General features: G+C 32.9%; 1 non-coding gene across 1 annotated transcript; it reads left to right on the top strand.

Moving 5' to 3' along the window:
• Positions 1 to 5,824: 5,824 nt before the first annotated feature.
• On the top strand, positions 5,825 to 5,931 carry LOC129294021 (small nucleolar RNA R71). The gene has a single exon (XR_008589263.1). It is a non-coding gene; the product is annotated as a small nucleolar RNA R71 (small nucleolar RNA).
• The last annotated feature ends 4,154 nt before the right edge of the window (positions 5,932 to 10,085 follow it).

The following is a 10,085-nucleotide window of genomic DNA, read 5'->3' as shown; positions in this document are numbered from 1 at the left end:
TTTGTTTTGTTTTCCTTTGCTTCATGCACCTTTTTATTTATTTATTTTTGTTGTGTTCTAACTTTTATGCTCTTTCTTTTCTTTTCTTTTCTTTTCTTCCTTTCTTCCTTTTCTTTTTTTTTTTCTCTCTTGTTTTTTTTTCCAAAATAACCCAAATCTCTCTTCAAGCATATTCTTTCATTCCAACAAATATTATAATACACTTTTCATCACCTAAAGTGGGGTGAGAAGAATGAAAGGAAAATATTTTTATAGGTTATGTTTTCAATTGGCTAAGATTTTAAAGAAAAGGTTTAGGCTCAAAGGGGCTAACAAGGGATAAATTGCATGGGATGGCTATTTGGTTAAGTAGGCTAAAAAAGAATGCCTAAATCATCTTCATGCAAAGCATATACAATTATAGTCCCAACTAAGAATCAAGACAAGTTCTAGAGTGAGAGTAGTGATAGGAGAATACACACAAGAAGAGGATAATATTAGGCCCAAATTCTCACAAGCTAAAGACTATCACATTAATTCAATGAAACCAAATTCATTGCCACTTAACTTAAATTTTAAATATAAGATCAATTATTTATCATGCTCAAATGTATCCAAACTAAAATTGTCTTAAATTTGCAACTTCGCACAAATTATTTTTTTTATTTTTTATTTTGAAAACAAGAACACAAAAATAACAAAAATGAAAACAAGAAAAAAAAATTAGAAACAGCAAAAAAACCTCCCCCCACACTTAAAATCTACAATGTCCTCAATGTAGAACATAGTTCGAAAGATGTATAGGAAAATGTAAATTAAAAGTGAAGAGGAATGATACAACCTGATCGATTAAGTGTTATCTTGGAGGGAAGACTCCTCCACAATGTGTGTCTCAAATCCATCATAAAAATGCTTTAACCGATGCCCGTTAACTTTAAACTTTGCTCCAGTAGATTCTGCCATAATCTCTACTCCACCATAAGAAAACACTTTAGTAACTATAAAAGGACCTTCCCATCTAGAACGAAGTTTTCCTGGCATAAGTTTCAATCTGGCATTATAGAGCAACACTTTTTGTCCCACCTTGAACTCTTTTCTAACTATCAGCTTATCATGCATTAACTTGGTCTTTTCCTTGTAGATTCTTGAATTTTCATATGCTTCCAAGCGAAATTCTTCAAGCTCTTGCAATTGATATTTTCTTTGGGCTCCTGCTTTAGTTAAATCCATGTTGCACTGCTTTACTGCCCAATAAGCTTTATGCTCAATCTCCACAGGTAAGTGACAAGCTTTCCCAAAAACAAGCCGATAAGGAGACATTCCGATTGGAGTCTTGTAGGCAGTTCTATATGCCCACAATGCATCATCAAGTCTCTTACTCCAGTCTTTCCTATTAGGTTGCACTGTTTTTCAAGAATCTGCTTTATCTCTCGATTAGAGACTTCAGCTTGCCCATTAGTTTGGGGGTGATAAGGGGTAGCCATCTTATGCACGACCCCATACTTACCCAATAAACTCTGCATGCTCCGATTACGAAAATGGGTCCCTTGGTCACTGATAATGGCCTTTGGAATACCAAACCTGCAAAAGATATGTGATCTAACAAAATCTACAACAGCAACAGAGTCATCAGTTCTGGTGGCTTTAGCTTCCACCCACTTAGAAACATAATCCACAGCTAGTAAAATGTAAGCAAATCCAAATGAAACAGGAAAAGGTCCCATGAAATCAATACCCCATACATCAAATATTTCACAGAAAAGTAAAGGTTGTTGAGGCATCTCATTTCTACGGGAGATATTTCCTGTATGCTGACATCTAGCACAATGCTTACAAAATGTATATGCATCACGAAATAGAGTAGGCCAGTACAATCCAGAATCAAGAACCTTTCTAGCAGTGCGTTGTGGACCAAAGTGTCCTCCACAAGCAAGTGTGTGACAAAAATGCAATATGGATTCAAACTCAATGTCAGGAATACATCTCCTAATAATCTGGTCACTACATATGCGCCAAAGGTATGGATCATCCCATATGTAATATCTAGCTTCCCTCTTGAACTTATCTAATTGATGTTTCTTTAAATGCACAGGCAATGCAGAGGCAACTAAGTAATTAACTAAGTCAGCATACCAAGGAGTAACATCATGCATAGCATATAAGCATTCATCAGGAAAATTATCATCAATAGGAATAGAAGGAACCATAGGAGATTCAATGCGACTCAAATGGTCTGCGACAGAATTCTCAGCTCCACTCTTATCCTTTATCTCTAAGTTAAACTCCTGTAGCAAGAGCATCCATCTGACTAATCGTGGCTTTGCATTTGGCTTCCTTAAGAGATACTTTAATGCTGCATGATCAAAAACACAACAACTTTTGCATTCAAAAGATATGATCTAAACTTATCTAATGCAAAAACAATAGCTAAAAGCTCCTTTTCAGTGGTAGTATAGTTGGCTTGGGCTGCATCTAAAGTTCTGGAAGCATAAGCTATGACATGTGATTTCTTATCAACTCTTTGTGAAAGCACTGCACCAAGAGCATAATTAGAAGCATCACATAATAATTCAAAAGGTAAATCCCAATTTGGTGGTTGAATGATTGGTGGAGTGGTCAATCTCTTCTTTAACTCATCAAATGCTTGCTCACAAGCTTTATCAAATTTGAAATCCACATCTTTCTGCAGCAATCTTGAGAGTGGTAAGGCTATCTTGCTAAAATCCTGTATAAACCTCCTGTAAAATCCTGCATGTCCAAGGAAAGAACGGACCTCTCTAACACTAGTAGGATAAGGTAAAGAAGTAATCACATCTACCTTAGCCTTATCAACTTCTATCCCCCTCTCAGAAACAACATGACCCAATACAATACCTTGTCTAACCATGAAATGACACTTTTCAAAGTTTAATACAAGATTTTTCTCAATACATCGCTCAAGTACTTTATCTAAATTTACTAGACACTCATCAAATGAATCTCCATATACAGTAAAATCATCCATAAAAACCTCTATGCAATAGTCTAGCAAATCTGCAAAAATACTCATCATGCATCTCTGGAATGTGGCTGGGGCATTGCATAATCCAAATGGCATCCTCCTATAAGCAAATGTGCCAAACGGACATGTGAATGTTGTCTTCTCTTGGTCCTCTGGAGCTATGCAAATCTGGAATAACCTGAAAAACCATCTAGAAAACAGTAGTGAGATTTGCCTGCTAATTTCTCTAGCATTTGATCAATAAAAGGTAAAGGGAAGTGATCCTTCCTGGTTGCATCATTTAGCTTCCTGTAGTCGATGCACATCCTCCAGCTATTTTGCACTCTCATAGGAATCAACTCGTTCTTTTCATTCTTTACAACTGTGATCCCGCTCTTCTTTGGCACTACCTGTACTGGACTCACCCACTGGCTGTCAGAAATAGGGTAAATGATACCTGCAGAAAGAAGTTTTGTTACCTCTTTTTGACCACGTCAAGGATAAGTGGGTTAAGCCTCCTTTGAGGTTGCCTACATGGCTTTACACTGTCTTCCATCAAGATCCTATGCATGCATATATCTGGACTGATGCCTGGAATGTCAGCTAGTGTCCATCCTATAGCTTTCTTGTGCTTTCTCAGTACCTCTAACAATTTTGCCTCTTGACTAGGATTAGAATCCCTTGCTATAATAATCGGTAATTTCTTACCTTCATCTAAGAATGCATATTTCAAATGTTCTGGTAGATCTTTCAATTCAAGTATAGGTGGCTGCTGAATAGAGGGTACTAGCTTGTCAATAGTGAGTTTAGCAACTCCACAAACCTGCATTACATCAAAAGAAGCAGCAGTATCTTGTTCTAGAATACTAGAATTATCATTATTAATGGAATTACATGACATAGAGTTTCTAGCAAAGTCCATAGTTCTTTCAGAGTCAGAAGCAATCATATCAGAGTCACTAGAAGTTTCAATGCCAATATCATGCATGGATTTGAATAACTCAACAATATCATCAGAACCAGAACAGTCAGAAGAATCTTCATAAATAATAGAGTCAGAACAATGTGTATTGCTATCTAAATCAACAATCTCAAGAGAACTAGAAACCATCTCATTGTAAAGCTCATCATATGTATCATCAATTAACATATCAAGCATGCTCACATTAATAACAGAATGATCCTCTATAGGATGTTTCATAGCCTCTAAAAGATTAAATTGAACAACACGTCCTGCAAATTCCATGGAAAGAGTACTATCTTTAACATTAATGATAGTATTAGCTGTCTTAAGAAATGGCCTACCCAAAATCAGTGGTGGTGGCCCATGACTATCATCTTTACCCATATCCAAAATATAAAAATCAGCAGGAAAGACTAAATCCTTTACCTTAACTAGAATGTCTTCAAGCATACCATTAGGATAGGCAAGTCTCCTGTCTGCTAATTGCACAATAATCCTGGCTGGCTTCATCTCACAACCCTGTAAAGAAGAAAATAGAGACTTGGGCATAACATTTATTGCTGCACCAAGATCAATCAAAGCATTAGAAAATTCTAAATTTCCTATAGTACAGGGTATAGTAAAACTCCCTGGGTCTTTGCATTTTAAGGGCATAGGGGGTTGGCACTGCATTCCTCCATGAAATAAAGCTGATACACTTCTTCCTAGATTGACCTTCTCATTAGCTTTAAATCTTCTCTTATTCGTGCATAGGTCTTTCAAGAACTTTGCATATTTAGGAATTTGCTTTACTGCCTCCAAAAGGGGATATTGACTTCAACCTTCTTGAAAACATCAAGCACTTCTTTCTCCAATTCAGCTTCCTTTAACTTCTTGCTTTGAGTGTCCCTATTTGGAAATGGAAGGATCTTCCTTGGTTCCTTTTCTTTATTAGACTCCTCAAGTGTGACTTGTGTTGCTGCAGCCGACTTATTCTTGATAGATGTTATGGAGGGCTCTGGAAGCTCTTTTCCACTTCTAAGAGTGATGGCACTAACATTACTGCAATTAGGATTTACAATTGTTTGAGACGGCAACTTTCTAGAACCTTGACTCTTCAATTCATTAATGGAGGTAGAAAATTGCCCGATTTGATTCTCCAATTTTTGGATTACTGTCTCAGTGCGTTGTTGAAATTGAATGTTGTTAGTTGCCATTTGCTTCATTAATTCTTCCAGACTTGGTCCATCATTTTTAGACCCTTGAATAGGAGTAGATTGCCTCATTGCTTGCATAGGCTGTGAATTTTGACTTGTAGCATTATATTGGTGTTGTTGACTTCCTCCATATTTGAAATTAGGGTGATCTCTCCACCCAGGATTATAAGTGTTAGAAAAAGGATCATATTTTTAGCCCTGTTGCATAGGTCTAGTTGGAAAAATCCCAGCACAATTCTCAACTCTATCATCCAACTGTGGGCATTGATCAGTAGTGTGTGTGGCCAAAAAACAGATGCCACATAGAGGCCCAACTAAAGCAAAGATGTGGTAGCTTGTTGAGGATTATAAAATTGAGGTTGTGCACACGTCTGTGAGGGATATGCCTGTGGAAAAGTTGGCACTGCTGATGAATTCATTAATTTTTATTGTGTTAAGGCAATGTGCCGAACCATGCTAGAGAGCTCCTCCATCTTGTTCTCAAATTTAGGATCATATTGTGGTGTTTGAATCTCATTCACCTTTTTGACTGCTTGGTTAGCTCGCGTCCCAAATTGTTGAGAATTTTGTGCCATCTTAGAAATGAGATTCATGGCATCAGTTGGAGTAAGTTCTACCAAAGCACCACCAGCTGCGGCATCGACAAACCACCTATCTGTTGGTAAGAGACCTTCATAAAAATGTTGAACCAGCTGTTGATCAGGTATTTGATGGTGAGGGCAGCTGGCACATAATTTCTTAAATCTCTCCCAATATTCATGAAATGTCTCCCCAGTCATCTGACGAATCCCACAAATATCTTTTTTTATTGCTGCTGTGCGAGAGGCAGGGAAAAATTTTTCCAAGAATAACTATGTCATTTGATCCCAAGATGTAATGGCACCTGGTTGCAAGTAATACAACCAATCTTTTGCCACTCCATCCAATGAAAAAGGAAAAGCCCTCAATTTGATTTGCTCTTCTGAAACTCCTTGAGGCTTCATGGTGGAGCACACAATATGAAATTCCTTCAAGTGCCTATTCAGGTCCTCTCCTGCAAGACCATGAAATTTAGGTAGCAAATGTACTAAACCAGATTTCAATTCAAAACTAGCATTTGCATCTAAATTAGGATATTGAATGCACAAATTTTGATAGTGTGCATTAGGAGTAGCCAATTCTTTAATTGTCCTATTACCATTATTATTTTCAGCCATATTTTCCAACTTAACTGTAGAGTCTAAGTCAGATTTAGAATCACTAATAATGCTATCAATTAATTCAGACAAAATTTCAGAGATCACACTATCCTTAATTTTACGGTGCTTTTGATTTTTACGGTTAGTACGACAAGTTCTCTCAATCTCAGAGTTCAAATCAATTAATTTATCTTGAAAAGACCTTGTCATGCACTAATAAACCAAAAAAAAACAATGAAAAACACCTAAAACAAGTAAAGAAAAAGAAAATAATAAATCTTAAAAAAAAATAAAAAATACGAGAAAATAAAAAAATGAGAAAGAAAAAAAAAAACTAATAACCAAACTCAAAAAGTTAACACTTTTGACTCCCCAGCAACGGCGCCAAAATTTTGACACTACTATCGAATAGCTCCAAAATTAATAAAAACTAATTTTGCAGTAAAGCGCAACCTAGGTCGTCTCCCTAAGAGTCAATAGAGCAACTATTTGAATTATGGTTATGAAAAGGTAAATGATGGGGGGTTTTTTATGATGAAATTAATTAAAAAATCTAAATTAAAATTAGATAAAAAACGAAAATTCAACTGAGAAAATTATCAAGCACAAGCAGCGCAATCAATCACAACCCAATCACCTAAACTTAATCTTCCTCGTCCACCAAACAAATCAATTTTATTTACCTTTATTATTCTAATTTTTTTTATATATTTCTCAAATTAACATTCAAGAATTAAACAAGAGATTAAGTTATAGATTAATTGAGATCTCCTTTAACCCACAACCTAACAACTGTTCTATGTTAGCCATACCAGAAACAAAGCATGGATAATCACCTAAGCCAAGCCAAATTACTCTTACAATGCTATATCAATCGATTATAGCAAGTAAAACCTCAGATAAAATTTATAACTCAAAAATTATGCAATAAAGCTACTCTAATCAGTAATAGTAATTAAAGCATAAAATTTAGAGGTAGAGAGAAGAAGAGAAAATTGGAATAAAGCTAAAATAAAATCTTCCCTGAATATTAAAGACTCTGATTAAAATTTAGGATCATGGTTTGTGATTGATCACACCAAAAATTTAGCTCTCCATAGAACTAAAAATCAAACAATATAAAATGAGAAATTGAGAAATTATCGCCTCAGCAGTTGAAGAACAGAACAAAAGACGCGGTGTCCCTGCTTCTTCGTAAAGTCATCAAGTCATGATCTATGTATATCCCCATTTGCATCTTCTGTGCGTGCATTTATAGATAAAAAAGGATGAGGCGTCCTGTGCGTCTCTTCCAAAAGAAAATAAAATCTAATAATTTATTAAAATGATAAAATTATCCTAAATAATCCTAATTAAAAACTACACTAAAATACCCAAAGTAAATTTAAACAAAATTTTAAAGATTTAATTCTTGATTTGATTTCCAAGCATGCCCAGATTCTTCTTATCCAAAATATTCTCTATCAATATCTTCCAATTGAATCTAAAAAATCTGCACAAATAAAATAAAATTAAATAGCACCTGTGCAAAAATATTAAAGACATCATTTATATTTTAAAATCAAAGATTTAGTTAGTTGAAATTCCAAAACTGAATATTGGCTAATAAAATCAAATAATATCTAATTAAACTCAATTAGCCTCAAATAAATATTTAAAAGTCTAAATTAAAAGGATAAAAATATATAAAATTATCATTTATCATTCACTAAATAGTGAAATTTACATGAGAATCCTTGAAGGATAAGAAAATATAAAATACTAGAAGCATAACCAAAACAATCATTTGTTATGTGGATTTAAATAATCAGAGTCTAAATAATTAACTCAGCGAATATGCGTGAAAAAATACATGCATAATTTTAACATTGAATTATTAAACATCTAGATAATTTCAAAATCATGATATTTTTAGGATAATTTTGTCTATAACATACCGAATTTAATGGTACATAAATACCATATATTCTGCAATAATATTTACATATTGTGCTAATGTTGCATTTGTTATAATCTTGTAAGCAAAATTAAATTCATGGAGGTATATGAATGGGTATTGAAATAAAGGTTTTGTATAGTTTTATGAAACCATTACATGAGATCATTTTGTTAGTAAACAAATTGAATACACAGGTATAGGATATATCATGGTGATTTTTAGAATAACTTTTCTTTCATGATCTCCACAATAAATATGACAAAGTATATATTGATAATTCAACATATCTAGAAGATATATTAGAAGAATATGTATGATGAAAATGCATATGCAACAATCACATTTGAAAAATTAGTATTCTCTATTGAGATGTAACAACAAGAAGTGATATCATTATGGGGGGACTAAAGTACATGCTATACTTTTTTTCTTAAACAAGGTTTTGTTCCATGGAGTTTTCTTAATAAGGTTTTCAATGATGCAACTTCATTATATATTGTTTTTTTTTTCCTTTAATAGGTTTTTGTTCCATTGAGTTTTCCTAATAAAGTTTTAATAAGACACATTATTGGTTTATAGACATCCAATGGGGAGTGTTATAAATTAAATATTGTAATATAATTGTAGATGTATATAACTTTTCAAGTTATCCTTTGGCATTCTCTAATTAAAGATAGATAACCTACCACATGAATGGCCTCTTGAGAGTTTTCATGATTAATACATATGTTATACATTCTACAATTATGTAGATTAATTCTTTGCATGTTACTCTTGCAATAGAATTTAAAGACTTGTGTCCTATAAATATGAGGCATGTACCAAGTGATTGGAAGCTTGTTGTATATAAATGAGAATCACTCTCTATTTCCTCTCCTGATTCTTTCTTGTCTTGTTCATTTCTCTCATCTCAATCTCTTATATTTTATTTATTGTCATAACATTTTTAAATTTATAATTTATTTTAATGTAAAATACAAGCATTTGGATATATTTTTATAAAATCATAATTTTTACTCCTAAAATTGATTATAGTAGTTTTTTAAATAGGTTTTTCTTCTTGCAACTGCCTCAATTGATGGCACCCTCAAAATCAACCTTCTCAATAAAGCTTGACCAAAAGAAATAAAAAATAAAAAATAAAACCTTCCCTGGAAAGCATCCTATCCTGAAGTCAAAAAGTTCTGATGTGCTCATGTTCTACAGATTTACTATTCGTCTATATTAATTTTTCTAGTTACTCCTTTTTTCTTTTGAAAAAAAGTCCTAGATTTGAATCCGTTGTTAATGTTTGGTATATATGTGTGGGTATGTCTATCTCCTTTTCTTATTGGAAAATGTTATGCGAGGGATAAAATTTTTAAAAACCATAAGTTTATTACTTCCTCCATCTTAAATTATAAGATATTTTTAAATAAAATTTTATATACTAATAAATCTCATTAAATACACTTAATAACTTTATCTTTTCAAAAAAAAATATAAATTTTAAAAATACTCATCATTTAATATATTAAAAAGAGAAGGGATGAAAATTAATTATAGAGAGATAAAAAATAATATTAAAATTAGTACATTTAATGAAATCTTAATTTACCTAAAGTGTCTTATATTTTGGAATAAAAAACTCCTTCAAAAGTGCTCTACAATTTGAGACGGAGGTAGTACTTCATATGTTTCATTATATTTATTATTCTCTCTGAATTTATAAAATATTTTTAAAAAATTATATATACAATGAAATTTATTAAATACAATTTAAAATTTTATTTTTTATAAAATTATCTCTATAGTAAGAGAGTGGAAAATAAATTTATTTAAAAAGTGAAATGATGAGAAATTGTATTGA

The sequence above is a fragment of the Prosopis cineraria genome, unplaced genomic scaffold (genome assembly GCF_029017545.1).
Source record: "Prosopis cineraria cultivar Desert tree isolate PC_DT_omini unplaced genomic scaffold, ASM2901754v1 PC14, whole genome shotgun sequence".
In the NCBI taxonomy this organism is placed as follows: domain Eukaryota; kingdom Viridiplantae; phylum Streptophyta; class Magnoliopsida; order Fabales; family Fabaceae; genus Prosopis; species Prosopis cineraria.
This window is presented reverse-complemented; position numbering and strand designations above follow the sequence as displayed.